General features: G+C 35.8%; 1 protein-coding gene across 2 annotated transcripts in view; it reads right to left on the minus strand.

Annotated features, from left to right (window-relative positions):
- TYR (tyrosinase) overlaps nucleotides 1–19230 on the minus strand; it is a 140896-nt gene that overhangs the window by 84204 nt on the left and 37462 nt on the right. The window lies entirely within an intron of this gene.

The following is a 19230-nucleotide window of genomic DNA, read 5'->3' on the forward strand; positions in this document are numbered from 1 at the left end:
TAAAAATTATTTATCTCCACTGGAAAGAAGAGAAAAAGAAAACTGAGGCTCAGAGAAGTTGAAGTCCCCTAGGCAACACAGGGAGTGGTAGAGTTGGGATTTTAACTTTGATCAACTAAGCTTCAATACCTGAGCTCTGGCTATTTTGCTTTCTCTTTCACACAGTCCCTGGGAAGAGGAAGAGGAAGATAGCATTTCAGAGTTCATTCAGGCAAAACATAAAACATAAATAGAACTCAGATTCAGAACCAGAGAAAGAAGTCCATTTATCAAACCTAGTTGGGGGAATATGGCCAAAGGCATATTATTAAATTTCAGAATTTGGAAATATCATACAGAAACTGGAAGATGATAATAATAATAAAGGTAAGATACACACAGTGAAGGCACTATGATTTGGGCAGAGAGGTCTAGCTAATTTTATGCAACTAGGATTATTTTGTTGTCAACCTGTTCATTTTTAAAGGTGTAGCTCTTGACTTCCACATTTGATGCTTTGTGCCCTTCCACCATTGTGGCTCAGTATTCCTGCCCCTGAGTTTGTGAGTTTTTCCCCTCTCCTTTTGAGCTTTTTGTGCTCATTCTAGGAGATCATGCTAAGCCTGGCTCCTAGTGGGAGCTTAGCCTAAGAACATGCACTTCTCTCCCCTCTCGTCTATGAAACTTTTATGATGATACACATAAGGCCTTTACGATATGCAGGGATTTTTCTAAGAGCTTGACATGATTAATTTCATATAACCTTCAGATTGATCCTACAAATTAGGTACCTTTATCATCTCCATTATATCAGTTTGAAAAAAAGGGGCTTAGAAAGTCAAGTAATTTGTGTAAGCTTTAGAAATAGAAATTAAGGTTGGGACACAGGCTTGTTTTCTTCTAGAGCTCAGGCTCTTGAATGAAATGGTTTACTGCCTTTCCTATGTAGCAATAAATCCTGCATCATGGAAGACAAACTTCTGTACAGCAATGGTCTTCAAGCTTTTACCCTTGATAGCACCAAATGAAAGTTTTTTTTTAAGATTTTATTTATTTATTTGACAGAGAGAGGGAGAGAGAGCAAGAGGGAATACAAGCAGGGGGAGTGGGAGAGGGAGAAGCAGACTCCCCGCCGAGCAGGGAGCCCAACTGGGGGCTCAATCCCAGGACCCTGGGATCATGACCTGAGCTGAAGGTGGAAGCTTAATGACTGAGCCACCCAGGCACCCCCCAAATGAAAGTTTTTTTTTTAATTTTTTATTGTTATGTTAATCACCATATATTACATCATTAGTTTTTGGTGCAGTGTTCCATGATTCATTGTTTGTTCATAACACCCAGTGCTCCATGCAGAACGTGCCCTCCTCAATACCCATCACCAGGCTAACCCATCCCCCTCCCCCCCTCCCCTCTAGAACCCTCAGTTTGTTTTTCAGAGTCCATCATCTCTCATGGTTCGTCTCCCCCTCTGACATACTCCCCTTTTCTTCCTCTCCTGTTATCTTCTTCTTTTTCTTTTTTCTTAAAATATGTTGCGTTATTTGTTTCAGAAGTACAGATCTGTGAAAGTTTTAAGACCACATTTTATATATGCTCTCACATATTGTTAAGTAGATCCAGATTATTTTAATCCTAACTGTAAATACTTTCAGAGGATATAACTTCAGATATATTGCAAATAGTATAAATGTAAAACTAAAAATGTAATACCACTTTTTAAAAATGTATCCACCTCATTCATTATCATCCATATCAAAAATACCTAAACAAACTCTATTATCATCTGAAATTTTATGAGGTTTTCTTTTTTGACTTCATCTCATATTTTTATTCTACTTTCCCAGAGAAACATACCTAAATATTATACAAGTTATGCTTGATTAAAAAAAACTTTTCTACAATGAAAATAGGTATAAAACTTAAAATTACTTTTCAAAAATTTCATGGAAACATTAATCTAATCTGGGTTAATTTATCACTAAATATTTTAGCCATAAACAACTTATCAAAATCACACAAATATATTAAAACATTTTATAAAATATTAAATATAAAAAAGTAAAATTTTATTGAAAGTTTATTTCTTAATATTGGTGAAAGATTGTTAATTAAAAATTAATGTCCAGGATTAATATTGTTTATTGCTGCAAAGGGATAAAGTTTAACATAAATCTTATTCTAAATATCAAAAACTAAATCTGGGTCCTGAGAAAACTTTGTTCTCAAAAATAACCACATGGAATAAAAGATTTTTCATAGTAATCTCAATTATTTGAACTCTCTTTTAGTTACATGTCAAAAATGACTCACTGATCCAGCATCAAAATAATGTGTTTCATCAGCTGACAACTCAATCAAGGATTCTTTAATGAAAGCAATCTTATAAATTATGAATTTATTTACAAACCTCGAACTCAAAGTTATTCGCCACCTAGTCATTAAAGTCATGTTTGCAACACTGGAACCAATATTTTGAATGTTCTACTTGTTTGGCACCCTCTCAGTTTTTACCCCTTCAGAGAATGTGTTCTGTTGAGAATGGATTTGGGATACGTGAGAGGAAGGCTTTCCTCCTGAAAAGTAGAAGAAAAGTATTGGGGAAGGGGCAGAGGAAAAGGAGAACCTTCAGGAACTTTCCCATTCAAGATTCATTTTAGAAAAATATAATTGGGGGGATGCCTGGGTGGCTCAGTCGGTTAAGTGTCTGCCTTCAACTTAGGTCATGATCCCGGGGTCCTGGGATGAAGTTCAACATTGGGCTCCCTGCTCATCAGGGAGCCTGCCCCTCCCTCTCCTTCTCCCCCTGCTTGTGTGCGCTTGCTCTCTCTGTCAAATAAATAATTTTTTTAAAAGAAAAATATACTTGGGAGGAGGACCTGGAAATAAATTTCCTTAACACGTTCTTTACCATGTATCCTGTAGAAAGTCTTAGTGAGCCTACAGTAGTGTGTCTATCCCAGTTTGAAGTTACTGCCATAGAGAAAAGATTTTTAGAGCTTGGCAGACCTGACTTTAAATTCTGTTACCATCAAACATACAGATTTTGTCAAGATAGCTATATTTTTTGATCCTCAGTTTCTTCATTGGTAAGAAAGGGAATAATTAATGCCCATGTGGATTCTGATGAGGAATAATTTTGATAGCAGGTGTGAAGCAGAATCTGGCACAAAATAGATGCTTCCTGAGTAGTACCTATCATTTCTATCAGCTCATTGCATTTGATCAATGGGTGCTCATCATAGAAGCTACTAGCCAAGAATATGATGCACTCCCACTGCAGAAAAGTCTCTTTTGCCACAACTACCAACCATCAGGACCCATCCCAACACCAGACACCTCTCCCATTCCTAAACTCCATTGGTCTATAGACCCTGCCTGCTGCTTGCCGTCATCCAACATTAGGGTGATCTTAGAAAGTAGGACTGCATTTCTATCACTGTTCTCAGAAAGGCTTAGTATTTCTTTACTCACTTCTTTGGCTAAATTGCCAGATACTGCATCTGGGAAAACCTCCAATGTTATTAAGAAAGAACATCTGAATAAGAGGCACATAGAGTTTGTCAGACTATTGTGATACATGCTCAGAAATAGTTCAAAGATAGAGGTTGAACAAATCCCCAACCTCTTTGTGATAGGTACTAGATTATTAATATAGATAATCTTATTATATTAACTCTTTTAAATGAGCTGTGCATATCTTCTTTCTTCAAACAGACTGGAAATGACTTCGAAGTAGGGACCAAATCTTTTGCTTTGATTTTTCACAAAGACAGAGACTCTCACATCTTTGTATTTAAAAGAAAACCAAACATAAAATATGTTTAGATCCTTCACTTAACCCATTCTACAAAGACTGGGAATAGGAAAGATACGTTTCTTTCCATAAAATCTTAAGGGACCCTCAAAGTGCTCTACTCTGCTTGCTTGTTAAGAGAAAAATAGAGGAAATGTCATGGATGTGAATAGTATGAAAATATGAATAAAGATTTTCTATTTTACTTCACACAATTCATTTTTTGGCTGCTAAATCCCCTTGGAAAAATAAGAAAGGATTACACCAATATCAGTAGGTTGTCTTGGTGAGATTTTAATTCTCTTTTGGAAGAGCAGGTTGAAAAGGAAATTCTAGGCTCCAAATAAAAACAGTTTATACATCAAGCTCTTGAAATATCTCTTATGTACCTGATCTCATTTGAATCCCTGGGCTACCTGTGATATAAATAGTATCACTTTCCCAATTTACAGATGAGAAAACTTAAGTTTATATAGAAGTTACACACTATTACTTAACACATCTAAATTCAAGCTAGTCATGGAAGGAATCAGGGAATCGAAGATAGCTCTGATTGGTTTCAAACCTGTGATTTTCGGTATACTGTTGGGTTGTATCTGTGCTGACTTGCTGATTCACCTCGGAAGCCTCTTTTTCCTGTAGACTACGAAATGAATTTATGAGCTCGCTGTTTACTTGTATTAACAGCATGATGCAGAATGCGTGACTGCTTCACTCTTGTCCAAGGATTCCCCAGGATGGGAAGTCCAGTAAGCCAGCAGGGACCTTGTTAGCAGTCGCAGACAGCAAAATGGTTGCCAGTTCTTTGGGAAGGGCAGTGAGGGTTGCCGAGCGTATTCTGGGTTAGGCCTTCATGTCTGCGTGCTGCATTCCTATGGGAAATTAATGACCACGGCTTCCGGCTGATCCTAACAATACAAAACTTCAGCTCATCAATCTATGGCTTTTCTCTTTTGTTTCCTCCCCAGTAGTACTCTGGAGAGTTTTTCTGTCTGTTTTTTTGCTTTTTAATATTGAAGCCTCTCTCCAACCCCTGGAGATTCAGATTTAATTGGTATAGCGTGGGGCTCAGTCACTTGGAGTTTTAAAAACACCCAAATGATTCTAATGGGCAACCAGGGTTGAAATTCACTGATTTAGGATAAATTGCTTTCCATCCTCCAAACCTGAGCTCACAGTTTAAAAACTTTACCTCTGAATGTATTATTCCTTTCACTTGAAATTTTCTGCTCCTATATTCTGGAAGTCCAAAAATGCTTCTGCCTTTAAAAATCATACACCACACACTTCTGCCTTAAAATGTTTTCCTGTTGGAGCACCCAGGTGACCCAGTCAGTTAAGCCTTGGACTCTTGACTTCAGCTCAGGTCACGATCTCAGGGTTGTGAGACTGAGCCCCGCTCAGAGCAGAGCCTGCTCGAGATTCTCTCTCACCTTCTTCATCTGCTCCCTCCCTACTCACGCTCTCTCATAAAAATAGTTAAGATAAAATATTTTCCTGCTGATAACTGTTCCGATGTAAACCCTTGAAAATTATGTCTAAAAAAATTTAGCAACTACTATATGGCAGGTACTGAAGAGGCATTTTTACACATATCATCTTATTTAATTCCGTATGCTCCTTTCTAGGAAGATGGGTTATAGATGATACACTTCATCGTGCCTAGTAGATTTTGAAATGTGAAAAAGTATGTAGTTAAACTTCAGAACAGAGTACATTTTTTGATTTAATTTTATTTTCAGTTCATCTCAAACCTCTTTTAATATTTCTTAGAGTTTTAGTGACATAAATAGAGAAAAAAAAGCAAAAAGATAGACAAACGTACGTTAGTGCATAGGAAGATTGAAGCAAAGTGACTGTCGGGCCCCCTGGCTACATTCCCCCTAATTAGTCTCCTAATGTGCAACTTAATTCAGGAACTATGAAGAGCATAGCCTCACAGAGTTATACACAATGAATTTGAGGGGTTGTATTTGCTGGCTGAGTACTTTAAAAAGGCTTATAATTTAAAATACTTGCAGCAGAAATACAATATTGCAGATCAAAAACAAAAAAAAAGATCTTGGCTCTAAGCAGGTCCCTAGGTATAATGGAAGCATTAACTTTCAATCCAATTTCAAGCTTTCTCAAAAAAAGTACTAGCTCTACAGCCATAAATGTAATTAATTAGCATTTATGTTTATTAGAAAATACTTTTAATTTGACTCAGGAAATTCCTTCAACAACAGGGAATGGAGCAATGAAACAAATGTAGCAGCGGGTTATTGCTTTTGCTTCTTACCATAAAATTATTGGATAGTTAAGGTCACAAATGCTCAACAAATTCCATGGTTCTCAAAAATATGGCCCCAGAGCCAGCAGCATTAACTTATAAATTTGTCAGAAATGCAAATACTCTAGCCCTCCAGAGAACTATTGAATCAGAATTCAGTGGAATTTACCACTTGCATCAACAAGTCTTCCAGGCAATTCTAATGCACACTAAAGTTTGAGAACCACTGCTTCAATTATTTTTGTTGCTTGCACAAAGACTATGGATAATTAGTCATAGTCATCTCCATAAACTCAATAAAAGAGAGCAACAGAATTATTTCATGTGTCATCACTCTAAATTTATTGTTTTCAGTATCAGACTAATTTCTCCAGTTAGTAACCTCAGTGTGTGTGTGTTATGTATGTGCATGCACATATGTGATCATTTTCTTTATATTATATTATTTATATTATAAATACACAACATATATAATTCACATCATCCAGTGATTTTTTTTCAGCATTTCTTAGATCTTATCTCCAGTTTATGGACACATCTATAAAATGATCTTATACATCAAAGATAATTGTCCATTTCTTCATTTAAAATTTGTCTGAAACTTACTTTAAGGTAAAATTTTATAATGGCTTTCTATATTCTAAGATTAGATTTGTGTGTTTGGCAAGACAGGAATGTTGAACCACACAGTACAGCCATTTAGTTAACCAAATTATACAGACTGAAACAAGCAAAGATCTTTATAGACAACGTGTTATTCAAGCTGTATTCTCTTCCCTGTTCTTCATGTATGACTGAATTGATAGTAGTTGGTGCATTTGGTATATTTCACTGGGTATGCTAAAACTTTGATGGTATATTAATGCTAATGCTAATTATTTTCGAAGCAAAGGTATGGTAACCAACCATCTTAGTCCCTGTTTGTCCCACACTGTTCTGGTTTTAGCACTGAAAATCCTGTGTCATAGATAGGATAGGTTTCATAAGCATGCAACTGAGTGTTCCTCACCCAGAACTGCCCATACTTGGTTTAATGCTCTGCTGTGGCTATCTAGAATTTCTTAATATTTTTTGAACAAGGTGTTCCATATTTTAATTTTGCATTGGGCCTTGCAAATTATATAGCTAATCCTTGTCCTGGGAAACCCCATAATCCTAGGCAAACAGAGATGGTTAGTCACCCTGCAAAGGTTCTATATAACATTCTTTCATTGGCTTGATTGAATAGGGCAATTCTATAAAATACAAGCCAAATGATTTAAATGTGTCCTGCTATCTTAATTATGCCTTGCTTTTTAATTAGGCAAGATCATTTAATGATATTTTCATATGCAAGTCACAGATTCCCTATATATCTATGACTTTCTATAATGAATATTTTAACATGTTTGCATTATATTTTATAGTTTGCATATAAAATTTTCAGGCACCTTCAGGCACATTTTCTCATTTGACATTCCCAGTAGTGTGTTAGCAAAAGATTAATAACCAGATCTTCGAGGGGAAACGTGGGGCAGGGGCAGAATATGTTGTTTTGTAACCTCTGTCAATTTTCAGGGTTTAAGTATTCCCACGATTGTTAATTTCAAGGTACCAACTTAATGTCTTTGAGTAAAGAGTGGAGAAAAGATGGTTTCAGCTCACCATTTGATCCAGCAATTGCACTACTAGGTATTTACCACAAAGATACAAATGTAGGGATCTGAAGGGGTACGTGCACCCCGATGTTTATAGCAGCAATGTCCACAATAGCCAAACTGTGGAAAGACCCAAGATGTCCATTGACAGATGAATGGATAAAAAAGATGTGGTATATATCTTTATCCATAAATGGAATATTATGCAGCCATCAAAAGGAATGAAATCTTGCCATTTGCAATGACATGGATGGAACTGGAAGGTGTTATGCTGAGTGAAATAAGTCAATCAGAGAAAGACATGTATCATATGACCTCACTGATATGAGGAATTCTTAATCTCAGGAAACAAACCGAGGGTTGCTGGAGTGGGGGTGGGGTGGGAGGGATGGGGTGGCTGGGTGATAGACATTGGGGAGGGTATGTGCTATGGTGAGTGCTGTGAATTGTGCAAGACTGTTGAATCACAGATCTGTACCTCTGAAACAAATAATACAATATATGTTAAGAAAAAAGAAGAAGAAGATAGCAGGAGGGAAGAATGAAGGGGGGTAAATTGGATGGGAGATGAACCATGAGAGACAGTGGACTCTGAAAAACAAACTGAGGGTTCTAGAGGGGAGGGCGTGAGGGGATGGGTTAGCCTGGTCATGGGTATTAAAGAGGGCACGTTCTGTGTGGAGCACTGGGTGTTATGCACAAACAATGAATCATGGAACACTACATCACAAACTGATGATGTAACGTATGGTGATTAACATAACAATAAAAAATTTTAAAAAAAGATGGTGTCAGCTCTCATAGCAGTTACGAGTCAGCTCCAACACAACCCTGGATGTTCCTCATGTAGGGGAGATAGAATAGGTACCACCATGCTCCTAGTGCAAATGCAGAGGTTGTGGCATCTAGGTGACATTAAAGGTCACATGTCTTTTGAGTGGTTTTTACCAAAACTATCTCTTCAATCTTCTCACTCTAAATCCTGTGTTCTTCCCCTTATGCCATTCTTTCTTTCTTATCTATAAATTTGTGTGTAGGAATTATTGCTATGAATGTATGAGAGCATACATATGCCATGGGTGAAAAAAAATTAGCATCAAATAAAGTTAGTTGTAGAGAAGCAAAATTAACAAAGATTCTACTTCTGTTAAATTAAGGGTAATACATTTTTTAACTGAAGTATAGTTGACATACAATGTGACATCAGTTTCAGTGATTCAGCATGGCAATTCACAACTATATGTTATGCTGTGCTCACCGCAAATGTAGCTACCATTTCTTACATACAGCACTATTACAGTACTTTTGACTATATTCCCTATGCTGTACCAGGGTAATTATTTCTAAGATAACTTTGATTAAAATCACTTGAAAATATGTTCAAATCTTTCACAAGTGTGTTTGCATTTTCAACCTTCAGTTTCAACTAGAGGCTTCTGCTTGCATATGGCAAAACTTCCTCTTCACAATTTACTTATAAATGGAAACATGATTCATATATTTTACTTGCCTTTGTTACTACTTAGTTACCACTAGGCAACAAAGATTTTTGCTATTACAACACTTTCAACTTCTGTGTGGTAGGCACTAGGCTAAGTGATTCCTTATGTTTTTATGCAACTTAATCCTCATAGTAACTCTGTAAAGAAGATATCATCAAGCCAACTTTCAGGTCGGAAAACTAAGATGCAAAAAAATGTGGTGGTTTATCCAAAGTGAATCAACTGGTAAGAGGCAGAGTCAGGATTTGGGTTAATTATCTACCAGATTTCAAAGCTCTGCTCTTAGTCATTCTGTTACTCTTTGTTGATATAGAGCTATCAGTTGTACTAAAATATAAAATCATTGAGATAACAACACATCTTTTCCAGTCCCTTGTTTCCCTTAATTCTTTTCAATGAAAAGGCTGAGGCATCTGATCCAGTCTAGTTTTCCATAATATTCTCTTTCAAGATTGAGAAGGCCCTATCATGGTGGTTCCCACTCTCCCTCTTTTTTTTTTTTTTTTTGGATGAATACTTTACAAGCTTCCTATCACAGGACTTCAAATGTTTTACAGTCAGCTGGATCAATCAGATTTCTGTCGTAAAACGCAGAGAAGGCTGGAATTCTTTGGAAGTGCCACCATTATATTAGGCCAGATGTTCACCTCCTTAAGTCCCATGTTTGTTTCTGTCAAATTGAATTCCCTTACTGAATTTCAAAAGTTTGTAGAAGAGTTTAATTGCATCTCAAATGTTGATTTTAAAAGTCATTTTACGTAGAAAGTATTATCATGTTGTTAACGCTTTGGATGTCAACTCAGTTTGGGACTAATACTCTCTGGAATAATTTTTGTCCACTGGAGATCTACAATACTAGTCCACTCCATCGTTTAGAATTTGGTTTGTATGTGGAGCTAGAAAATAAGACTGTGCATCAGCATGCAAGTCAGTGACTTTATTATATAGTAAAATGTTTCCATTACAGAGACTGTTTTAAGTCATTTATAAATATGAACCCATGTAATATCACATGAGGTTGGTATTGTGATTATCCTCACTTTGTAAATAGAGGACCTCAAGTAAAGACAGGTTAAACTTACCAAGAATCATCTGGCTATAAGTGACAGAACCAGGATTTCAACCCAGGCTGTCTGATTCTTAACCTCTACTCTCTATTTCCTCTAAAACTTGGTCTCTCTATCTGAAAGACTTGGAGACATGACCTCGCCTGTTGATGATCCAATTTTGCTACCTATTATCTGTGTGACCTTGTCAAGTCATTCTGAATCTCAGTTCCCTCATTTCCAAAATAAGTGTAATGATAAAGATGGTATAAAATCTTTTGAGAGGAGCAATTAAGATAATATATCTGAAAAGTTTTTAAGAAGTGAAAAAGTGGAGCTATATTGACACCAGCAGTTGTTATTAATTATAAGGACTCTCTGAGAATTTATAAGACTATTTTGTTAGGATATTGGAAAGAATTTGTAATTTTCCCCTTTTTTATTCTTTGTACTTTACCTGACCTACTCCAACTCATCCTTGAGAATATCAGATCCTCAGAGTTTCTCTAACAATAAACACTTGGTTAGGTCCCTCTATTTAATAACACTTATACTTCCCTCTTCTTAATAATTTATTATCTTTGGATTATATTTACATATTTATGGTCCAATTCTTAATTAGACTATAAGTTCCAAGAGAGAAGGACCTGCATCATATTCACGAGTCATTCCTAGTGTACTGCACACAGTAGATGCTTGATAAATATTTGTTGAATAAATAAGTACATGATATTTATTTCTCTTTTTAAACATGTAACTTCAGGGATACCTGGGTGGCTCAGTTGGTTAAGCCCCTGCCTTCAGCTCAAGTCATAATCCCAGGGTCCTGGGATCGAGTCCTGCATCAGGCTCCCTGCTCCGCAGGGAGTCTGCCTCTTTCTCTGCCTGCCACTCCCCCTCCTCCTGCTCTCTCTCTCTCTGACAAATAAATAAAATCTTTAAAAAAATAAAAAATAATAAAAATAAAACGTGTAACTCCAGTTGCTAGCATAATTTTAAAATCAGTTAAGCTAAAAAAAAATAAAATCAGTTAAAGTTTTTAGAATGTGCCCCTAATGTTCCTAGGTTTATGATGGCGTGAGATGGATCATGGCTCTGAATCTGGCTCTTATGTTTTTATTGAATAGGCCATTCTCTCAATATTCTCCTGACACAATAATTAATTGTATATAGGGAAAGGCCTGAGCAGGTTGTATGAAAAATAGTTATGGTGTTGCTCCACATGGGGAGATAATAGTAGATGTTAGGAAAGAAGAGAGAGGTGATTCTTCATTTGAAAAAAACACATTAATAGAAATAATTATTCATCCATTGATCATGGGATACATTTTGAGAGACACCACTGGGAAAGAAGAATATATAATGGCTAGAGAAAACAGAATTTCATGGCCTTTTACTACTTGGTGGAAAATGGGATAAAGTGGGAAAATATTGTAGAAAGTTCGGTGGGAGGAAGAAAGCAATGGCAAGTGAGAATAGGTAAATTAAGAATTGAGGTTTCAATGTGAGCCCAAAACTAAAACCCCCAACAGTTACTAAATCCTAGAGAGGAAAAAGTTGAAAAGGCTCAAAGAGAAAGTTCCAATACATAGCCATTCAATGCATTCACAAAACCTATTTCTTCAAATTTCTGGATGTGAAACCAACCTCCTATTTAGGTGTGGCCCTATGAATGAACTGTGGCTAATGAAATATGGGCAGAAGGTAGGTAGACCACTTCCAGGCTTGACTCATATATTCTTCCCTTAGAACCCTCCAAACACCCTCTTCTCTTGTCTCCCAGGAACATGCAGAATATCCATCAGAGAGTTGAGGGAGAGTAGAGTCACTAAAATAGCCACATGAAAGGCTACTCACCAACTATTAACATCCAAACTGGACTTGGTGTGAGCAAGCAATCAATCAATTTTTATTAGGTTAGACCACTAAGATTTGGGGCTTTGTTTGTTATGGCTCTTATGTCTTAGTCAGTGTGAGCTACTATAACAAAGTATCATAGACCAGGTGGCTTATAAAAAACAGAAATTTATTTCTTATGGTTCTGGAGGCTGTAAGATGAGGGTGCCAGGATAGTCAAGTTCTGGTGAAGGCCCTCTTCCAGGCTGCAAACTACTGGCTTCTGGTTATATCTTTACATGTCAGAGAGCAGAGGGGGGAAGCAAGCTCTGTTGTGACTCTTATAAGGACACTAATCCATTCATGAGGTTTCCATTCTCATCACCTCAACTAATCCTCATTAAATTCCAAAGACCCACCTTCTAACACTTCACATCGAGGGGGAAGGTTTCAACATATGAATTTGGAGGGGACACAAACATTTGGTCTGTGCATTCTAGCACATTACTCTAATTTCCTAAATTATATAATAAATTCTCCAGGTTTAATAACTCAAAAGTTCTGGAGTAAAAGAATATTTTGGTACTTCACTTACCACTACAGATTTCCTGTTGTCTTCTATGAAACATAGTAGACAGCACATACTTGATGTTCATTTTACAACAAACACTAAGGAAATTATTTCAACAAACACTAGGGAAAGGGATTGTAACAGAAACTGCTATTTTTTTTCACCAGTACTAGTTCTCTTTCTTTTCCTAATAATAAATATCTTAAATGTAGTGGGGCACATGGCCACTAGCTGGAGATGACATTTTCCAGTTGTCGTTTAGAGCTAAGTGTGGCCATATTTGTTTGACCATAGGGATAAAACAGAATTGATGAGAGACACTTCTAACGTATGTCTTTAAAGGAAAATGGGCACGCATTCCTCTTTCCACTTTGTGATTTCTTGCTGATGAAGATGAAAATATTAAAATGAAGATTTAGAAACAGATGTTGGGAGTTGAGGATGGTAGAATTGCACTACCAATCCTGGATTATCTACTTCTGTTGTGGTTTCATGATAGCAAAAAAAATCTGTCTTTTTTAAGCCGCATTATTTGGGTTTTCTTTCTTATAATATTCTAAAATGAGCCCTAACAAAGAGAAGGAGAAATAAATAGATTAACTCAGCAATATCTTATAGAATTAATGACCTGTGGAATCTTGGAAGGAATACTTAGAACATAGTTGCTTTTGGCTTCTTATCCTTATTAATTACCATATTTCAAGTATTTCTGCCTATAAAACTAATCCTTTTTATCAGTCTATTCTTATCTACTTAAACACTAAAGTGATAATTCCAAGTTCATAAACGTTCAAAGCTTCTATTGGTAAGTCACCTACTGTGAGGCCACTGTAACAAGAGTCTGAATTTACTGGAGTACAAAACAGAAAAATAAATATAGTTTGGGTTAAAATTATTGATAGAAAGATAATGGAATTCAAATACTATGAACAAATCTTTAAAAAGATTTTCTTCATTGTAGTATAACAGAGGCTTCCTACATTTAACAAACATTTCTTATCTGATACTCACATGAACACTAAGAGATAGTACAAAAATATTATCTCCATTTTGTAGATGAAACAGATGTGCTATGTGAATGTAAATAGCTTACCCACGGTCTCATGTCATGAGTTCTAGGGATCTCTTTTCAAGGATGGTAGTATACTCGTCAAATTTCTAAACATTTCCCATTGAGATTAGGGACTCAGAATTCAGTATTGACTTTGGATTCCTGCTCTGCCATTTATGATCTATGTTGCTATAAGCAGATGATTTGCCTTTCTGACATACTTTTTTTTAATCCATAAAATGGGGATAATAAATAAAACTTAGCACTTAGGATAAGGTTGATAAAAGGTAGAAAAAATACTTACTAAAGTACCTAACATTTAGTAACCTCTCAATAAATGCTAGCTATTAGTTTTTTAAAGTTAGCATAATAAAAATGTACAAACCTAGGGAGTACAATTTAGATTATAATTTCCTTCTCTGGAGCACAATACAATAAAAAGTGGATGGTGTCCCTAAAGTTGTGCAAGCAACAACCTTAATGAATTTTTTAAAAGACCTTGATTGTTTTTATCTCACACATACTTGGCATTGTAAACAGTCTTCTACTTCACATGTTTTCCCCTGGATCCAGCTGTCTAGTTTCATTCTTCTGCACGTTACTGTCCAGTTTTCCCACCACCATTTGTTGAAAAGACTGTCTTTTTCCCACTGGATATGTTTTCCTGCTTTGTCGGAGATTAATTGACTGTATAGTTGTGGGTTCATTTCTGGGTTCTCTCTTCTGTTCCATTGATCTATGTGTCTATTTTTGTGCCAGTACCATACTGTCTTGATCACCACAGCTTTGTCGTATAACTTGAAGTCTGGACTTGTGATGCCTCCAGCTTCACTCTTCTTTTTCAAGGTTGCTTTGGCTATTCAGGGCCTTTTGTGGGTCCAGACAAATTTTAGGATTTTTGTTCTAGTTCTGTGAAGAATACTGGTGGTATCTTGATAGGGATTATGTTAAATGTGTAGATTGCTTTGGGTAGTATAGACATCTTAACAATTTTTGTTCTTCTGACCCATGGGCATATTATGTCTTTCCATTTCTTTGTGTCATCTTGAATTTCTTTCATCAGTGTTATAGTTTTCAGAGTACAGGTCTTTCACCTCTTTGATTAGTTTATTTCTTGGTATTTGATGGGTTTTGGTGCAATAGTAAATAGGATTGATTCCTTAATTTCCTTTTCTGCTGCTTCATTATTGGTGTATAGAAATACAACAGATTTCTGTACATTGATTTTGTATCCTGCGACCTTACTGAATTTGTGTAACAGTTCTATCAGTTTTTTGGTGGAGTCTTTCGAGTTTTCTATGTAAAGAATCATGTCATCGGCAAATAGTGAAAGTTTGATTTCTTCCTTGTTAACTTGGATGTCTTTTATTTCTTTCTGTTGTCTGATTGCTGTGGTTAGGACTTCCAGTACTATGTTAAATAACAATGATGAGAGTGGACATCCCTGTCTCATTCCTGACCTTAGTGGAAAAGCTCTCAGTTTTTTCCCATTGAGGAGGACATTAGCTGTTGGTTTTTCTTATGGCCTTTATTATGTTTAGGTATGTTCCCTCTAAACCTACCTTGTTGAATGGATGTTGTACTTTGTCAAAAGCCTTTCTGAAGCTATTGAAATGATTATGTGATTTTTTTATCCTTTCTGTTATTAATATGATCATGTTATTGATTTGCACAACCCAGGAATAAATCCCACTTGATAGTGGTTGATTTTTTTTAATGTATTGTTGGATTCAGTTTGCTACTATTTTACTGACAATTTTTGCATCTCCGTTGATCAGGGATATTGGCCTGTAGTTCTCTTTTTTAGTGGAGTCTTTATCTGGTTTTGATGTCAGGATAATGTTGGCCTCATAGAATGAATTTGGAAGTTTTCCTTCCTTTTCTATTTCTTGGAATAGTTTGAGAATAAATAATCACTTTGATCCTCTTAAACTTAACAGTAAAGAAAGAAAGGATAATTATTCATAATCTCTGGCATGAAATTGATTGGCTCTAAAAAGATGGAGACTAAAGTTAACCCTTCTTATTTGTAGGTGTAACATTTTAATTTTGAGCCAGTGTTTGAAATTTATAAGCCAGAAGAGTTTAAAGAGTATTTGGAGAAATAAAAGATAAAAGGTGATGGTAATGAATAGGATCAATGGTCAAATTAGTCAGAAATTTTTCTAGTTAAACAAATCAAAACAGCTTTCTATACTGTAGAACTTCTCAGAGTCCTTATTCTAGGATGTGTTAAAAAAGGTATGTGTCATCTATATTTCCCAAATACTAAAGTCTAATGAATGATCAACTTTTCTATTTATCCTACTATTTACATATCTCTTTGAAGGAAAAATAGATCACTTATTTCATAGATTGTTTAGACTATGTACATCAGATTCCCAAAGCTAATGACATATAACCTTTAACATTTTTCTTCAAACCAGGAATCTGATGACTGCAAGAATTAAAAATAGGACCAAGGCTTTTTCTTAACCAGTGAGCTAGGCTAGTCACCTACTTGGCCATTGCCTCATTAAAATGTTTCTGTTCTAACTTTACTATAACATAAAGAGTAGCTATTACAAATTTATATGGAAACTTATTCTTCCATAAAATATGACTATAAAATAAAAAGTAAACATTAATGCTGTTTGTATAAATCAAAACAAGGCAAGGATATCTAAGGATGGTTCTTAAAATTAATAAAGATGTCTTAGAGATATTTGCAAAATTAGAGATGCAGGTAGTTCTTGGTCTACTAGAACTATGAGGTATATTTAAGGAAATTCTCTCTAAACAATCTATAGATTCAGGTGAGTTGTATACCAGTTACTGGGAAATTACTTCATTCTCTGGGGCAATAATTCTATTAATCTCAAACTGTCAGGAAAGAAAGTGACAATAGCTATTTGTGGAATGTGACATTTAGAATAAAATCTATATTATGTTTTCCCTAAGCCTGCTTTCCCATATATCAATAACTGTAATATCATCTTGGATAGTGCTACACATTGCATCTCTTGATTTATGAATAAATGTCAATACACACAACTATTGTCAATTGCTTGACCAAAAAAGACTCAATATTAAGGTCTTTTATCTCATCCATCTATTTAAAAGTAAATTTCAAATTTGGCCTAAAAATTTTTGTTTGTATCTTGGTTTTGTCATTTTTAAATTAAAATTGCAATTTTCAGATAATTGTAGATTCACATGCAATTATAAAAAATAATGAGAGATTTCATGTGTCCTTTATTTAATTTCCCCCAATGGTATCACCTTGAAAAACTATAATATAATATTACAGCCAAGATATTGTCCATGTAAGAGTCAAGATGTAAGACACTTACATATTGAATTAGCCTTGCATAAGGGATGTTGGGCTGTGGTTTTCTTTCTATCCTTTTTTTTTAAATGATATTTTCCTGTTAATGTTATTGATTTCTAGTTTAATTCCATTTTGGTAAAAGAACACAATCAGTATGATTTCAATTCTTTTAAATTTGTTGAGGTTTGTTTTATGGTCTAGGATATGGTCTATCTTAGTATATGTTTTGCGGGCACTCAAAAAGAATGTTTATTTTTTTGTTATTGGGTGAAGTGTTCTATAAATGTTGACATTTCCTTTTGGTTGATGGTGCTGTGAGTTCTATATTTTTGTAGATATTCTGTCAAGTCTTATCAGTTATTGAGAAAGGATTATTAAATTCTCCAACTATAATTGTGGATTTGTCTATTTTCCTTTCAGTTTTATCAGCTTTTGCTTCATATATTTTGGAGCTCCATTGTTCGGTGCATACATATTTAGGATTGCTATAACTTCTTGGTAGAATGACTCATTTATCATTATATGATGACCCTCTCTGTCATCTCAATGTTACTGTCTACTGATGGTCTTTTTCGTTCAAGCATGAGATTTTCTTGGTGTGATGATTTTTGTTTGAAACCTAAACATTTTGGGTATTAAGTTTTGAAACTCTGGATCTTATTAGAATCTGTTTTAACTGGTCTTCTCTAACTCAAGTCCAGCAAGGGAAGGGGAAACAAAACATTGCCTCATAACTGTTGGGGGAAGGGGGATAGAAGTCCAGCTTCCCCATTTACCTATTCTCCAGGAAGCCTCTATATTTCCTGGCTCTGAGAGGTAGGAATGCCTCATTACTGCTTCCTACTTGGCTTCCACTAACACCACAGATTGGATGGCCTCAGTATCTATCACTGGGTAGTAGTAGAGGCCCTGCCTCTCCATAAGTCTCTTTCAACACCAGTCCAACAGAGAAGGAGTGTCACCTTTTTACTGCCAGGTAGGTGTGGAAGCACAGGTCCCCTGTATGGTCTCCATGTAAGGTAGTGGGAATGGCTCCTTACTGCCTGGTTGGGATGGAAATCTCTGCTTCTTACTCAGACTTCTCTGACACCATGCAAGCAGGGGATTGGGACACACTGTTAAGTCTGATAAGGATGGAGGTCTAGTCACCCCAACTAACATTTATTGGCATGGGTGGGGATTCTACCATAAAGTATTTTTTCTTTCCTTTCCTTTCCTTTCCTTTCCTTTCCTTTCCTTTTTTTTCTTTTTTCCTTTTTTTTTTTTTTTGTATTTTCATTGTTTGAATGGAGTATAGTGGTTATTGCCTAAAAGCTTTCTTCCCTATTCCTTTTGGCTAAAGAGAGCAAATTTTTTGTTGCCCTTAGTTTTTTTTTTTTTTTTTTTTTCTATACCTCTTACTATTTCCAGGCTTTTTCAGCTCTAGATCTTGGATATATGAGGCAAAAAGAAAGCACAAGGGACTCCTTACCATGCAAGAGGTCCCTAGCAAGTCTTCCTTACCTTCACCATTCATATTATTCTGTTTTATGTACAATATACAGAGATTTTTAGTTGTACTTAGAGAGGGGAATAGGGAAATGTATATATACTCCACTTTCCCAGAAGTGGAAGTCTATGTACTTTTATTAGTTTATTGACTGTGATTCTTCTTTATTTTGGGTCTTCTAAAAAGTCCATTGTTTTTGCACAATGATTTCTTCTAAGATACCCACACAGAATGAGGGATTAGTGCTGGGCCATAGAACAGAAGCAGGATTGGGAGTGTATCAGAGACCAAAGTTCTGCTCTAGTAACCTTGAGAAGCCAGAATGGGACATACATATTTAATACTTTTGCTGCACTCTTAAGTATGATGGTTATCTAAAAGAAAAGTAGTTCTGCCATTATATTGAGAACTGAAATAACCATGCTTTTTATGGAATCCATTTCTACCTGAATTCACAACTGAGACATAAACTCTGGTTATTCAGACTTAGGCATTTGGCAGACATTTTCTGGATATTGAACAAAATAACATGTCACTTAAAAGAAAACAACTGATGGGGGTGACTGGGTGGCTTAGTTGAGTCGGTTAAGCCTCTGATTCTTGGTTTAAGCTCAGGTCATGATCTCGGGGTTCTAGGATGGAGCCCCACATTGGGCCCCATGCTTAGCGGGGAGTCTGCTTGAGATTCTCTCCCTCTCCCTATGCCCCTCCCCCCACTCTCTCTCTCAAATAAATAAATAAATC

The sequence above is a fragment of the Zalophus californianus genome, chromosome 11 (assembly GCF_009762305.2).
Source record: "Zalophus californianus isolate mZalCal1 chromosome 11, mZalCal1.pri.v2, whole genome shotgun sequence".
Classification (NCBI taxonomy): Eukaryota; Metazoa; Chordata; class Mammalia; order Carnivora; family Otariidae; genus Zalophus; species Zalophus californianus.